Source organism: Aegilops tauschii, chromosome 2 (assembly GCF_002575655.3).
Source record: "Aegilops tauschii subsp. strangulata cultivar AL8/78 chromosome 2, Aet v6.0, whole genome shotgun sequence".
Taxonomy (NCBI): domain Eukaryota; kingdom Viridiplantae; phylum Streptophyta; class Magnoliopsida; order Poales; family Poaceae; genus Aegilops; species Aegilops tauschii.
The window spans coordinates 167,437,542-167,453,672 of NC_053036.3; the positions used below are offsets into that span (position 1 = coordinate 167,437,542).

Consider the following 16,131-nt stretch of genomic DNA (forward strand, 5'->3'; position numbering starts at 1 on the left):
TGAGTATGATGGGCTAGGGATAACTTATTTTAGCATTGATATTTTGAAAGACATGGTTGCTTGTTGATATGCTTGAGTATCTAAATTATTATGTCAAAACTAGACTATTTCTTTGAATCACATAAAAGTCCAAATGTCCATGCTATAAAGAAAAGAATATGATATGACTTGGTAAATAGCACTCCACATCAAAAATTCTGTTTTATCACTTACCTACTCGAGGACGAGTAGGAGTTAAGCTTGGGGATGTTGATACGTCTCCAACGTATCTATAATTTTTGATTATTCCATGCTGTTTTATTATCAATCTTGGATGTTTTATAATCATTTTATAGTCATTTTATATCATTTTTTGGTACTAACCTATTGACATATGCCAAGTGCCAGTTGCTGTTTTTTTCCATGTTTTTTACATCGCAGGAAATCAATATCAGACGGAGTCCAAATGCAACGAAACTTCATGATGATTTTTTATGGACCAAAAGGAATAAGTTGGGCCCTGGTTGCACCTCGGGGAGTCCCGAGGAGGGGACAACCCACCAGGGCGTGCTAGGAGGCCCATGCGCGCCCTGGTGGGTTGTGCCCACCTCAGGTGCCCCCCTGGACCGCCTCTTTGCTCTATAAATACCCCAATATACCAGAAAACCTAGAAGCATCGACGAAATATTCATCCAGCCGCCGCAGAGTCCAGAACCACCAGATCCAATCTAGACATCATCACGGAGGGGTTCACCACTTCCATTGGTGCCTCTCCGATGATGCGTGAGTAGTTCTTTGTAGACCTTCGGGTCCGTAGTTAGTAGCTAGATGGCTTTCTCTCTCTCACTGAATTCTCAATACAATGGTCTCTTGGAGATCCATATGATGTAACCCTTTTGCGGTGTGTTTGTTGGGATCTGATGAACTTCGAGTTTATGATCAGTCATATCTTTTTATATCCATGAAAGTTATTTGAATTTCTTTGATCTCTTATATGCATGATCTCTTATAGGCTCATATTTCTTCTCCGATATTTGGGTTTTGTTTGGCCAACTTGATCTATTTATCTTGCAATGGGAAGAGGTGCCCGGTAGTGGGTTCGATCTTACGGTGCTTGATCCCAGTGACAGAAAGGGAACCGACACGTATGTATCGTTGCTACTAAGGATAAAAAGATGGGATCTATATCAACCGCCATAGATAAACGGATCTTGTCTGGATAGCGGTCGATGTGTCGAGTAATAGTAGTAGATGCGGGCAAGAGTCGGCCTACTAATCTTGGACGTGATGCCTATGTAATGATCATTGCCTGGATATCGTCATAATTATTTGAAGTTCTATCAATTGCCCAACAGTAATTTGTTTACCCACCATTTGCTATCTTTCTCGAGAGAAGCCACTAGTGAAATCTACGGCCCCGGGTCTTCTTTCTCATATATTTGCTTTGCGATCTATTTTATTTTCACTTTTTATTCAGATCTATTAAACCAAAAATACAAAAATACTTTGCTGCACTTTATTTTGTTTGCGATCTATTTATTCAATCTTTTACAACTTTCTCCCATCATCACGCAATTTCTGGCACCGTTACCCGAAAGGGATTGACAACCCCTTTAACACGTCGGGTTGTGAGGTGTTGTTATTTGTGTGCAGGGGCTGTTTACGTTGTGTTGCTTGGTTCTCCTACTGGTTCGATAACCTTGGTATCATATCTGAGGGAAATACCTACCGCCGCTATGCTGCAGCATCCCTTCCTCCTTGGGGAAATACCGACGTAGCTTCAAGCGACATCACAATCTGACACCGATTGAACAGCTGCACGTCCACCGTGAGGGCGAGGGCGAGGGAGCGGGAGAGGGAGAGGGTCCTGTAGTCAAAACCCTCTCCTCATCCTGCGAGCCACCGCGCGTGTGGGCGAGGGAGAGGGCATAGTAAGCAAGCTTCTCCTCGTTCGGCGAGTTGACGTGACACATCAAAGCAGTACTAGTACTAGTACATATTGCGTCCTTTCCGGTTAATATGGCTTAATTTGAAACGAGAAAAATACACTGGCGGTCAACATATGTAACAATACGCTCTTTATGGTCACTATATAGTTTTGCACTGATTATATGATCACTAGCTCATCGTAGAGCACCGTATTGCACCCTACTAACCGGCCACATAGTCGACGTGGCACTTTGTTGACTAGTTAAATTGACACCCGGTTTCTGGGTCCTACCTGTCAGTTGGCAGAGCAAAGAAATCAGTTAAACAAAACTTTACGCAGGCGCGACAGGAGTCCAACCCTTGCGCGCGAACCACCCTGGCTGTGTATGTGAGTGCATGCACGTGTACTCCCTCGGTCTTCCAACAGAGAGTGTACATCTACACTTCGAATGCATTTAGCCTTTAATCTAATCGATATTGATTGACTAATGCACCAACTTGTGCTCTAGCTATAGGCTACATGTCTATCCTTAATTACAGCATGCAACAACCATCATTTAATCTTCTTCTCTTAATGGTCGCATGCATGCATAAATCTGCTACTTTTGGACGTTAATTCTGCCCTGGTCAATGTGTAAATCTCTATATGTACAGTCTTTCATGGACGTAGGGAGTATAGGTTGAGCACTTGAGCGTGAGCGTGTGTGTTGCGTCGTGTGCTGTGTGCCGCATGGGCGCGTGAGTGTTGCATGCGTGCATGTGTACGTGTGGGTGTTGCATGTTGCATGCATGCATGCATGCATGCATGAGGCTTTTACTCCCTACCATTAACATGTTCATATTTCAAGCTTCATTAAAACGTTGCATGCCAGAATTAAGAGACCAATGCATGTAAAAGTTCTGGTCATTTGTTCCTCACGCATGCATTCCAATTAATATGTTCGTAAACACAATTTTCTTGGGGAAAACGAGCCCATTATTGAGTACTTTTAGAAAAAAAATCTTCGGGCACTCATCATTTACTACTACATTGGTTGATGATTTTTTATTGACCTGTATATAAACCTCCGTCCTGGTTTAATGGTCCCCTTCATACTTAGTGTAAAATTTTGACCGTAAATTTAACTAACAAAGTGTCAATGCATGTCATAAAAACTATACCATTAAAAACTATGTTCAAATACGAATCCAGTGATATGATTTTTGGTGAAATGCATTAAACATTTTATTAGTTAAATACTCCCTCCGTCTAGGTGTATAAGCCACTTTACGAAAACCAAATAATCCCAAAACACTTAGGCGCGGTGCATTAACTCCCACCTCGTTTCTTGTTTCTTGACATATCAACCAATAAGAGATGTGGGCGTGCATGTTTTCAATGACTCGAGACTACCAAACACGACATGCAGTGGTTAGTTCATTGCATGCAATGCTATTAATTAGCAAATAAACATTAAGTTCCCTTGTTTTTCCCTCCTTGGCCACGGTGCACAACCAAAGATGACTTATTCACCTGGACAGAGGCAAAGTTTGACACAAAATTAATACATTGGTAAACATAATTTTTTTTGAGAAAAACGAGTGCATTAATTGAGTGTTTTTGCAAACTACAAAAATTATTCCACCACTCATCATCTACCTTGGTTGATGAGATTTTTGAATTGAGCCCTATAAACCGGAAAGGAGGTAGTACTAGTACTCCTACATTATTGGCGCCAGGTGCCTTGGCCAATGTTTCATCTTGTTGGACAGGATGAGCGTAGAGGCATAGGGATACTGTAGATAGGAAGTCTTCGTGGTCCATTATTCCACATCTCGGTCAGAGAGAACTATTCAACTAGTCTGCACAGTGAAGTGATAATACAGGCTGCAGCAGATGAGACACTTAATCAATAAGCTGAACCAGCGTGTTGGTGTTACTAAATCAGCCTTATCCAGTAGTGCCATCATGTTTGCCATTGGAGCACGCTTCCGCAAATACGCCTACGCACCTCTCTCCTCCACTAACTGACATATGGGCCCTCTTGAGGTAGACCCACATGTCATCGGCGTAACTATTTACACTCCGAAGGACGGTATATCCTGGTAGTAGTACTAGTAGAATTGAGATTTAATGCACTTTCTTCCCTGTTTTTCACTCTTCTTCCTCGTCTCTTCCCCATCGTCGGCCGCACACCATTTCCCCCCGCTCACTACACGCCCGACCGCGCCATCTTCCTTGGTAGCTCGCGCGTACCATATCCCCCCGCTCACTGCTCGGCCACACACACCATCTTCTTCGCTCGCCCGCCCGAATCCACTTCCCCGCTGGCTCGCAGGCACCAAAAACCACAATCACTCAGCGCCCTAAAAACCCTATGGCAGAACCGACTGACACGCAGAGCCGTGATTGGAATTCCCTCCCTGATGTTCTCTTGGAGAAGATCTGTAATTGTATGGACCTACTCAGCACCGTCCGTCTAGCCGCATGATCGGTGTATTTGTACCCTCTACTCGTCTGCAACCGTCCGACCCTTTTGCGAACACCCTGCTTGCTGATGCCTGATCCTGGCAGGTGGCCAAACACCTACTTGACGATCCTACGGAGGTTGCCGTGGTGCCCCTCGACATGCTACCACTACTCGTCCACCTGTCCTTCATGCGCGGCCACTACTGGGCGGGCATGAAGGCCAACTAAATCGTCCTCATCCACCAATCCGGTAGTCCATGGTGTCTCGTGGATATGTACACCCAGCGCGAGATCACCCTTCAATCGTTGGATACCACCGCCATCGAGCCTCTCGGCCCGCCGGACACTCCTGCCTACTACGCAAGAGACGCGTCGAGCTTTTGGCTCGACCTCTGTTTGCCGAAGGTTGTAATCTGCGAAGTGCCCACACCATTAGAAGACTACATGGATTACAAGCTCATTGCCTTGTTCAACATGGGATAAGTCTATCTGGTATCCGGTCGCCATACATGGTTATGGCTCATCGTCAATCCTGTTGAGGCAACATTTCTGTCTGATGCTATAGTGCACGATGGCATCGTTTACGCGGTCGACGCACAGATTGGCTGCCTATACTGGTGGAATCTATCATCGTGTAATTGTTCTATCTCATCTCATCTTTACCTTATGAATACGACTGCCTGTTGATTGTTACAAATTTAGAATAGGTAGTATGTCAGTAACCACATCATTGCTATATGTTCCTCTCATTTCCTAGATTTTTATGACCACACATGTTATTGTTAGAGTTGATATGAGAACAATTGGCATCTAATGGTTGTTAGAATAGATATTATGAGTATAACCTCATGATTGCTATATGTTACTCTCATTTCCAAGATTTTTATAACAATGCATGTTATTGATTAGAGTTGATATGAGAACATTAGTAAGTGCTATGGTAGAATAGGAGTAGGCCCTATCATAGTTGTTTTCCTCTCATTGTTACATGACGTTTGAACCATGACATATTGCTAGAATATGAAAGCCATTGGCTTATTTTTTTAACTTGGGGTATGATTATGACCACGACATTGCAATTCTCTGTCTATGGTATGTGTCACTGTTATAATAATCTTAATTCCACACATACTCTGAACATGATTGTATATTTTTTTCATTTTGGTCTCCAATTTGATTTGTTGCAGCAGACGCAAATGCGCTGGCATTCATGATTTCAGGACCTGGAATCATACCAGTCGATGGGTGGTGGTTTATCGCTCGTTCAGCTGACGGCGGTCATTTGATGCTCATCCGCACGTAGCAAATTGACCAAACCTGTGACGCCCCCGATTTGACCGTACACTAATCATGCACGCAAATGTGTACGATCAAGATCAGGGATTCACGGGAAGATATCACAACACAACTCTACAACATAAATAAGTCATACAAGCATCATAATACAAGCCAGGGGCCTCGAGGGCTCGAATACAACTGCTCGATCATAGACGAGTCAGCGGAAGCAACAATATCTGAGTACAGACATAAGTTAAACAAGTTTGCCTTAAGAAGGCTAGCACAAAAGTAGCAACGATCGAAAAGGCAAGGCCTCCTGCCTGGGACCTCCTAACTACTCCTCGAAGCCGAACTCCATGTAGAATCATCCTCGGGATCTCTAGCTCCTGGACTCCAGCATCTGGTTGCGACAATCCGGTATAGAAAAAGGGAAAAGAGGGAGAAAAGCAACCGTGAGTACTCATCCAAAGTACTCGCAAGCAAGGAGCTACACTACATATGCATGGGTATATGTGTAAAGGGGCATATCAGTGGACTGAACTGCAGAATGCCAGAATAAAAGGGGGATAGCTAGTCCTGTCAAAGACTACGCTTCTGGCCATCTCCATCTTGCAGCATGTAGAAGAGAGTAGATTGAAGTCCTCCAAGTAGCATCGTATAACATAATCCTACCCGGCGATCCCCTCCTCGTCGCCCTGTTAGAGAGCGATCACCGGGTTGTATCTGGCACTTGGAAGGGTGTATTTTATTCAGTATCCAGTTCTAGTTGTCATAAGGTCAAGGTACAACTCCGGGTCGTCCTTTTACCGAGGGACACGGCTATTCGAATAGATAAACTTCCCTGTAGGGGTGCACCACATAACCCAACACGCTCGATCCCATTTGGCCGGACACACTTTTCTGGGTCATGCCCGGCCTCGTAAGATCAACACGTCGCAGCCCCACCTAGGCTCAACAGAGAGGTCAGCACGCCGGCCTAAACCTATGCGCGCAGGGGTCTGGGCCCATCGCCCTATGCACACCTGCACGTTGCGAACGCGGCCGCGAGCAGACCTAGCAACCCGCACGATCACGGCGGTTACGTCAAAGCGGTCCAACACGGCGCGCGCCACTCAGTCGCTGACGTCACGAAGGCTTCGGCTGATACCACGACGCTGGGATACCCATAACTACTCCCGCGTAGATGGTTAGTGCGTATAGACCAAATGGCCAGACTCAGATCAAATACCAAGATCTCGTTAAGCGTGTTAAGTAACCGCGAACGCCGACCAGGGCCAGGCCCACCTCTCTCCTAGGCGGTCTCAACCTGCCCTGTCGCTTCGCCACAAAGTAACAGTCGGGGGCCGTCAGGAACCCAGGCCCACCTCTACCGGGGTGGAACCACCTGTCCTTTCAGCCCCCTCATCAGAATCACTTGCGGGTACTCAACGAGCCGACCCGACTTTAGTCACCACATGTGTCATGTATATAATGTATATAGAATATACCCATGATCACCGCCCAGGTGATCACGGCCCGATAGTATAGCACAGCAGACGGACAAGAATGTAGGGCCACTGATGGAAAACTAGCATCCTATACTAAGCATGTAGGATTGCAGGTAAAGGTAACAACAGTAGTAGCAAGGATAGGATATCGGAAAGCAGTAACATGCTACACTACTCTAATGCAAGCAGTATAGAGAAGAATAGGCGATATCTGGTGATCAAGGGGGGGGGCTTGCCTGGTTGCTCTGGCAAGAAGGAGGGGTCGTCAACTCCGTAGTCGAACTGGGTAGCAGCAGCGTCGGTCTCGTAGTCTACCGGAGAAGGAGAGGGGGAAGAAACAGTAAATACGGAGCAAACAAAGCATCACAAAACATAAGGAGGCAAAACGCGGTGCTAGGTATGCCCTAACGCGGTAGTAAGCGATACCGGCGAAGGGGGGAAACATCCGGGAAATTATCCCCGGTGTTTCACGTTTTCGGACAGATGAACCGGAGGTGAAATGTTGCAGGTTCACTATGCTAGGGACGTGTGGCTGACAAACGGACTATGTATTCGGATTCGTCTCGTCGTTCTGAGCAACTTTCATATACAAAGTTTTTCCATTCGAGCTACGGATTATTTTATATTAATTTTTAAAGATTTAAATCATTTTAGGATTTATTTAATTAATTTATTCAACATTATCCAGAACAGTAAAATATGACGTCAGCATGACATCATACTGACGTCAGCAGTCAACTGTGCATTTGACTGGGTCAACTACGGGTGGGTCCCGCATGTCATACACTTCTTAGCTTAATTAGGGTTTAGCTAAATAATTACTGTTTAATTAACTATCTAATTAATTAGATTAATTTAATTAGGATTAATTAACTTAATTAATTAATTAACTAATTAATAATTTTATTAATTACATTTTTATTAATTTATTTATTATTATTATTTATTTTTATGAATTATTTTTATTATTTTTATTATTTATTTATTTATTTTTATTATTTATTTATTTAATTAATTCCTTTTCCTTTTTTTTAAAAACGTTTTAGGGGCGGGGCCCATGTGTCATAGGCCCCAGGGGGCCATAGTGGTTTTGGGCGCGGGTGCGGGCACGCAGGCCCGTGGCCACCAGAGGGGCACCGGCGACAGGAGGGCACGGCGAGGCCGGTCGCCGGAGGCGACAGCTGTGAGGCCACGGCGGTGCGGCGCCAGGGCGCGGCCAGCGCGCGGGAGCGCGTACAAGCACGCGCTGGGCGCGGCGGGGGGGGGGGGACGGCGCCGGCGACAGTGGCGAACGAGCTAGGGGAGGGGAGGCCGGAGCACAGGGGAAAGAGGAGGGCGCGGGGCTCACAGTGAGCCAGAAGGGGATGGCAGCGGCTCGTGGTGGTGCTTGAGGCAACGAGGTCGGGGGCGACGGTGACGAGGAGGAGGCAGTCCGTCGAAGGCGGAGGCCCGTCGAGCTCCGGGCGGCGAGGATCCAGCGACCGGGGCGGCGGGGTGGTTCGGTTCCAGGCGTCGAGCGGCGGGGCGGTCCTGCTTGAGGTGAGGCTGCGGGCGCACGGGGCCTCCATGGCCGGCGGGTCGGGCGCGTCGGGGAAGGCCGTCGCCGTCGGGCGGCGATGGGAGGCGCGGGTCAGCGCCAGCGCGGGAGAGGCGGGGTCGGGGTCAGGGGCGATGGGGATCGCCCGGATCCAGCACAGAGAGGGGAAGGAGTGAAGGAAGGCGGGGCGGCGCTGGGGGTGGGCATCGAGTGGCGGCGTTGGCGACGGGAACAGCGAGCGCGTCGGGGGACGGGGGCGCCGGCTGCCCCGATCCAGATCGGGTCGGGGGGGAAGGAGCGAGGGAGAGAGGGGAGTGGGGTAGTGGGGGGGCGACGGGGTGGATAGGGTTGCGGGGGGTGAGGGGATAAGGAGAGGAGTGGGGGGCCGGCCTGGGCCGGCCTGGTTGGCCCGATGGCCAGCCGGGCCACGGTCCAGCAGGGGGGGTTCTTTTCTTTTTTTTTATGCTCTGTTTTCTGTTTTGTTTCTTTTCCCTTTATTTATTTTTCTTTTACTGTTTTACTTTTAGTTTTCTTTTATTTTATTTTTATAAAAATTATCACTAGCACTTAAATTAATACTTTTAAATATACTATTGCCACATTAATTCTCAACCCAAATTAAAATAGTTTAATATTTTATAAAATTCAAAAGGCATTTATTTTAATATTTAAACCTCTATTTTAATTATTTTGAACACTTAAACATTTTATTAAATTTAGGTTTCTCCACCATTATTACCCATGATTTATTTAACACCTTTACAACATTTTAGTTTTGACTTTTGAAAACTTAAAATGTTTGACTTGATTTTGAATTTGAATTGGTTTTGAACTAACGCGAGATTAACTAAACTGACAGAGGTGACGTGGCATGATTAGCAGGGAATTACTGTAGTCTAATTATCCGGGCGTCACAAAACCATTACATCAAACCACATGCAGTACAATGCCTGGGGCATTCGTAACATTGATGGCTATGGCTGCTTCGTGTTCAAGAAAGATCCCAGCTCCGTTGGGCCAGGCGTATTTAACTGGAGGCGGGTTTACAGCCTCGACAACCTCTCCATGTTCCTCGGGCTCAATTATCCGATCATCCAACCAATCATCGATCATATCACCGGCGATGATTACCGTGCTATGCAACTTACATTCGTCAGGGGGAACTGTGTTTACACATCATACAATGGGTTTCATGAATCACCATATCCAGAGATTCATCGACATAGCTTGTTGCCAGCTAATCTTCAGTGTGTGAAAGACATCAAGCTTCCATGCGATGGATGGCTTACAAACCCGACATACGGCGATGTGGTTCATGCCAACAGCAAATATGCATAACTTGATTGGTACTGATATGTAGACTGAGCCATGTATCTTGCTGCTGTAGCATAACTGGCCGCCGACGGATCCACCGCCGCCGTCTGCCCATTCCCACGATCTGGCCGCCGCCGCGCCCTCCCGACCCCATCGTCTCCAACCTTCCTCGCCGCCCCGCGCCACCCCTACACCCCTTCGCCGCGCGCCGCTCCGCCCCCGCATCCCTTCGCTGCGCGCCGCCCCCGCCCCCGCATCCCTTCGCCGCGCGCCGCCGCCGTGCTCCGCCAGATCCAGCCACCGCTGCCGCCCTGAGACGCAGCCACCGCCGCAGCCCCGAGACGCAGCCACAGCCGCCGCCCCTAGTCCCGGCCATCTCCGCCGCCCCGAGACCATGCCACTGCCGCCTCCCCGCACCCAGCCCACCTCCTCCCTTGTCTTGTCCTCACGGCACTCGTCGGCCTCCTGGTAACCACATCAGGCCAAGATCGGAGGGACCTCGTAACTGGGCGCGCTCCCTCGAACTGCCGTGCGTCCTCCCTCGAACGGTCGGACTCCCTGTCCCCGAGCTGCCCGCCGCCCGGCCCCTAGTAGGCCTCCACCTCCGGCTGCCGGCTCACGGGCTCCTGTACTCCTACAACACGTGCACGGTGCTGCTCTCCTCTGCTTTATCTCTCTCTTGCTTGATGTTGCTGCTCCTCTCAAATCTCTTTATTTCTATGAGTTCCTGATGCTGCTTCATCTCTGAATGTTGTGGTGATGCTGAGATTTTGATCCAGAGAAACCGAAGAACAAAAAGGAAAAGGAAAATTTATTGTTGTGATTTCGTTTGTTGCACTCAACGTGTTGGTTGGAATGCCTACAACAACCAAAGATTTGTTTTTCATGTTTCTCTTCTGTGCAGATGTACTACTCTATTCATGATCTTCCCACTATATGAAGTAAACAAATATGTGGGGGAAATTCGTCATGAAAGTTCAAATATAGTCATCTCCCTAGTTTAGTTGTTGGCTTAGCCCACGTTTAGAAGTTTGATGAATTGTACACTCGTCAGTTCTTGTGTGTTGTCAAAACTCTCCGTTAGGTTTAACCAAGGTACAACAGTTTGGCCCATACTTGCATGCCTATCTCTCCCATTCTGCCATGTATATATGTCATCAGCCCATAAAAGGACATGAAGAAAAATAGTAAAAAATGTATGTGTTAAAAACACTATTTGATTTAGTATTATATCTTAGCTTAATACATAGAAAAAATTATAGCAGATTAGTGGAGAGAAAAAATGGTTTTGCATCAGTTTCAGACTTGAAGGGTAGTGAGTTCAAACAGAAAGCAAAAACATTGACTCCTGACAGCTGTTGCTCATCCATGAGCGGGGCTCCCCAGGATCCCATCGGTGGTGGTCCGTCGATGGTGGCTCTCCACACTGTTTCCTTAATGCTACTACAATTCTAAATTTATTGTTGATTCGCACTAGTACTGATGAAATGGGAAGCAAGGTTGAATGGGAAGCAAAGTGCCACATGAATCCTTAATTGAAATGAGATGGAAGGTTGCACCTCCAGCCTACCCAAAACCACCATGTCATAAGTTCAAAAGTCCTGGGTGTACCTTGAGAACTCTGAAAATGTGACTACATAATTGTTTTCTTGTGCTACTATATTGTCAGTTCAAAGTGTACTGAAGATACAGCCCTAGGTGTGTTGCGGTGCATCCTTAATTGGTTATTGGTGTGTCTAGGGTACGACCGGCGACAACGAGTAGGCGACAAGTGTATCACAGTGAGCAACGAGACAAAGGTATGAAGCAGATGTGCGTGGTGAGCTGCTATTTCATAAGTTCAAGTGTTTACCCCCTATAAAGTTCAGAGAAAAAATATTATGTTGCTTATTGCTCAGTTCATATGCAACCACGGGAGGAGTTCAAAAATTAGAACTCATGCAGTTTCATAAATTTATGGGTGGAAGGCTGTGTTATTGCCATCAGTACTCTGGTGGTAGATGGTGTTTAAGTAGATTTAATTTTTACAGTACTGAGTTATGTTAGATGGAAATCGATTTTGGTCTTCTTGGCTATGCACGGGCTGAAAGTTATCGCTCCAGCCCTATGCACGGGCTACTTCCGCGAATGAATCTGGCTAGTTATAGCTATTGGTATTAAACTTGTGTGTTTGTGTGTTATCTTTGGTAGCTAATTTTGCCGTGTGCAAATACTGAACTTGGTGTCCTGCTGCTATTTAACTGCTGTAGATTGAGAACTAGTGGAATTTGGACTGTACAATTAGAAAAACTTAAAGATATATTAATGTTGATTGCTTAATTCCATTCCACATTTTTACCGCTTGTTGCATTTAGGTCTGCGCTTCATTTTTATTATTTTGTGCGTAACTTGAAAAGTCTGATTTATGATTAGTTCTGGCACGCGCGCCGCCGTAACTAAAAGTGATGACATTTGTTGCATGCTAAGATGTTGATACTTACTTCAGTGCTATCTAGTTAGATGGTCATATAATTAAGTCCAAAACTACTACATGGTCCAAGTATTTGACGACAAGTTATGTGCTACTACATGAGAAGTACAAAATTACTGCTAGTGAGAGTTCATTTAAATCCTTGTCAGTTCATCTCCTCTCTCTCTCTCACTCTCTCCCTCTCTCTCTCTCTCCATAATTTATTTTCAGTTCTATCTCTCATCTTATTACCAGAAATTCCATTGTTCCATGCTGCGTTACCCCATTTATTCGGTGAACGGTTACGAAATGTTTTTGTACAGCGCCAAGCCTAGCCTTTTATTCTTATGCTTGTGAGAACTTGTTCAGTTTGCATGGGAGAGCATATTCTATTCCTGTTGCTCTCAAGCTGCTTGTTGACATGCCTACAAGAACTAAAATAATTAATCCTTTGTGATGTTTCTTTGTTGTCAAATAAAAGCTATTTTTTATGCATATGTGCAGTATAAACATTTGCCATGGAGCAGTACACATATTTAAACTCCTCATCCCAGTGAGTGGTCCAACACCACTGTATCCAGCGGTCCAACCCGCCAGCCGAGGCCGTTCACCATCGCCTCAGTGTGAGTTCGCTGTTGAGAACAAGCATGACCACCTACTGTTCCCGGTAGTCGCCTTGGCCGCCCTCGGCCACGAGCTCATCCACCATGGTTACTGGCAGCCGTTCAAGTGGAGCGCGGGGAACAGTCCAAGTTGAAATCATGGCCACCATCTTCACCATGCGCTGCAGCCGTCCAAGTCGAGCACACGCAACAGTCCAAGGTGATTGCATGATCCCCATTCCTTCAACCCCGGGTGCCCCTCTACTGTTTGTTGAAATGCCTATGAGAATTATAACTGCTATTTTTCCATCTTGGCCTAGAGTAGCATGAGACCCTCATATTCTCTGAACATATTCAGAGTTTAACCGATTCAGTGCAAGTTTTCATTCTGAAAACTGACATTGTTCATCATGTACTGATCCATTTCAACTGTGGATGTGTTTAAAAATCTGATGTTCAGCATGTACTGAAAATGCCTTTTAAAAACGAAGAGTAAATAGCATCAGTGAGTTCTAGTACCTATATTGCAAAAGTTCAATGACAAAAAAAAATCAGTACAGTATGGTGCTTCAGTTAGAATATCACTGATGCCATTTGCTTGATAGTTTCTCTGTTGTTTCAACTTTTATTTTACCCTTTTCGTCTGTAAATTCTGCATCTTTTTTTGTTTACAGATTATAGACTATACACATGATACTTTTACTAGGACCAGAGTATTACTTCCAGGCAAGTTCAAAATAAAACCCGCCACTCCTCATTCTGTGAATGTGTGTGTGTGTGTGTCATGGCATCTTGTCTCTGTGTTGCATCATGTAGGATCCAAAAGGTGAAAAGATCCCTGCAGATCTCTGCAGTCTCTCAAGTTTATTTCATTCTGATTCGTCCAGGAAGCAGGACAAGCACCACAAAAGGGCTCTCCCTCCCTTGGCTCCTTGCATTCCCTTCTCCTTGCAGACCAGGCCGGGCGCTGGGCCAACCACTTCGTCTGTCTACCTCCTTCCCCGGTGAGCCCATGCTCTTCTGCTCTTGACACTTTGAGCCGCCTGCAATTCTTTTCTCTGTTCGAAAATTCCCAAAGCATCAGTACTTTGTATCAGGATACACCATGTTATTTCTGCAAATTTCCATTATGCTTGTAGTGCAGAGAAGTTACCTTGTTGCGGGCTGACCTGGAGGCGGCTCCTCCACGTCGACACAATTGCACGACAAACGTGCTACTGACCACGCAAGCTTCCTCAAGGAGCTCGTGCCCAACGATACTGAAAGGAAAAACTGCTCCAGTTTTGAACTTCTTATCCAGTCATGCTATTACTGAGTGAAAAATGGAAAGAAAGTGTATTGCAATTGATCTCTCTTAGACCCTGTCAATCCTCTATTTATCCTTTGTTTGCTTGTTTTTTGGCCTGTAATTCAAGAACTTTGACCTTCATAATTCGGTTTTTGGTTAATTTGTTATGCCCAGTACAAACCATTAAATCTGAAGAGGCTTCTAATAGCAAGAAAATGTGCAGTCGGTGTGGTGTATATGTCATTCATGTATGAAAATTTGCAGTCGGTGTTGTGTATATGTTATTCATGTACATGTATTATATGTGAAAAAATTTATGTATATGATGAGATGATTGCTACTTCTTCAAAGAAGGTATAGTACATGACAGCTTGATGTGCATACAAGAATAAAAAATGGTTTGAATCAAAAATATTGATCAGTACGAATTAAAAACAATTATCAGTTTGAAAAATAAAATAAAAGATGGTTAGCTTTTGGTATTCTGTGACGTTGACGTCCAAGTTCTGCAACTGATCCGTCCAGATGGGAGGAGGAGGTCAGTCCAGCGTCCAGATGGGAGAAGGAGGTCAGTCCAGCAGGCGCATCTCAAGTGACATGTCATTGCGCCGCGCACTTGTCCCCATGCCTCTGCCACACGTCGTGCTGTGCCGGCTTGCCATCAATCACCGTTGTGGCTCATCCCAGCTTCTTTCTATCATTGCCCTCGCCCTGCTCTCCTGCATATTGGCATTATATAAACACAACAAGTTTACAATTAAAAAAGTTGTAAGTTCAACACGACGTCCTAGATAAGCTTGAAAAAAAAGCTCAAACAAAATGAAACCCAATGAAAATTCAAATGGTAAAAGTTCAAGTCGCAAAACAAGAGAAGTACAAAACATCTTGCAAGAAAATTGAGTTAGAAAAACAAACACACAAATTTTTTCCCTTAAAAAAATCATTCAGTTCAACGATATAAGCCATGCAAGTTCGGGGACTATGATACCCAAAAAACAAAGTGAAGTCTAGTATGTGAAAACATGCTCAGTACAAACCCATACGAACAACAGTGCAAGTACTCTTTTCTTGAAACCATTCAAAATTACTTTGAAAAATACCTCAGTACAAACACACACATAGATCAGTACGAGTGCTCTATTTTTCGACAGAAAAACAACACAATAAGTCTCACCGTATTCAAAATTACTCTTAAAAGATGGGAGCAAGTACAAAATCATAAAGATATCCGTTCAAAGTACTCTTTTTACGGAACCATTCAAAACTACTCCGTGAAAAATACCTCAGTACAAACATAGACATAGATCAGTACGAGTACTCTGTTTTTAGATAGTAAAAACAACACGATGGGTTTCACCTTATTCAAAATTACTCTTAAACGATTGCGAATTTGAGAAAATGTTCAACATGACTATGTTTCGCATTTTCGATAGCTTTTCAATGGTATATTATTTGCACCATTTCCATAAACTTTTTAACAAAATCATGTTCCAAACCAACTTTAACCGTATTTGAATTCGAGTTTAAGCCGTAAGGAATTAGAAAGAACTTTCTATAAGCAAAAGTTGTCCAGTTTCCATAGCTTTCCAATGCCTTATCTTTTGCGTCAATCCGACAGACCGTTTGCAAAAAACAGCGAAAATACTTTTCGCCCAGAATTTCACCGTTTTTTAAATTACTTTTAAATCATATAGAATTTAAAAAATAGTAGATATATGGAAGATGCGGATTTTCACAAGCTTTCCAATGCCATCTCATTTGCTCAATTCCGATAAACCGTTTGAAAATTAAGTCCAAAATACGATTTGCGTTTTCGGTT

General features: G+C 45.0%; 2 long non-coding RNA genes across 4 annotated transcripts; one reads left to right on the top strand and one right to left on the bottom strand.

Moving 5' to 3' along the window:
* Positions 1-5,768: 5,768 nt before the first annotated feature.
* LOC141041983 (uncharacterized) lies at positions 5,769-7,409 on the bottom strand. Its single transcript, XR_012203792.1, has 2 exons — positions 7,359-7,409; positions 5,769-6,035 (listed from the first exon to the last, which is right to left on the bottom strand). It is a non-coding gene; the product is annotated as an uncharacterized lncRNA (long non-coding RNA).
* Positions 7,410-9,999: 2,590 nt separating this feature from the next.
* On the top strand, positions 10,000-14,662 carry LOC109767260 (uncharacterized). Of its 3 annotated transcripts, XR_002233829.4 has the most exons (5): positions 10,011-10,623; positions 11,714-11,772; positions 12,927-13,244; positions 13,912-14,028; positions 14,164-14,662. It is a non-coding gene; the product is annotated as an uncharacterized lncRNA (long non-coding RNA). The 3 variants fall into 3 exon arrangements; XR_012202180.1 differs by having other exon boundaries at positions 10,000-10,623; positions 11,714-11,792; positions 13,912-14,662; XR_012202179.1 differs by having other exon boundaries at positions 10,006-10,623; positions 13,912-14,662.
* The last annotated feature ends 1,469 nt before the right edge of the window (positions 14,663-16,131 follow it).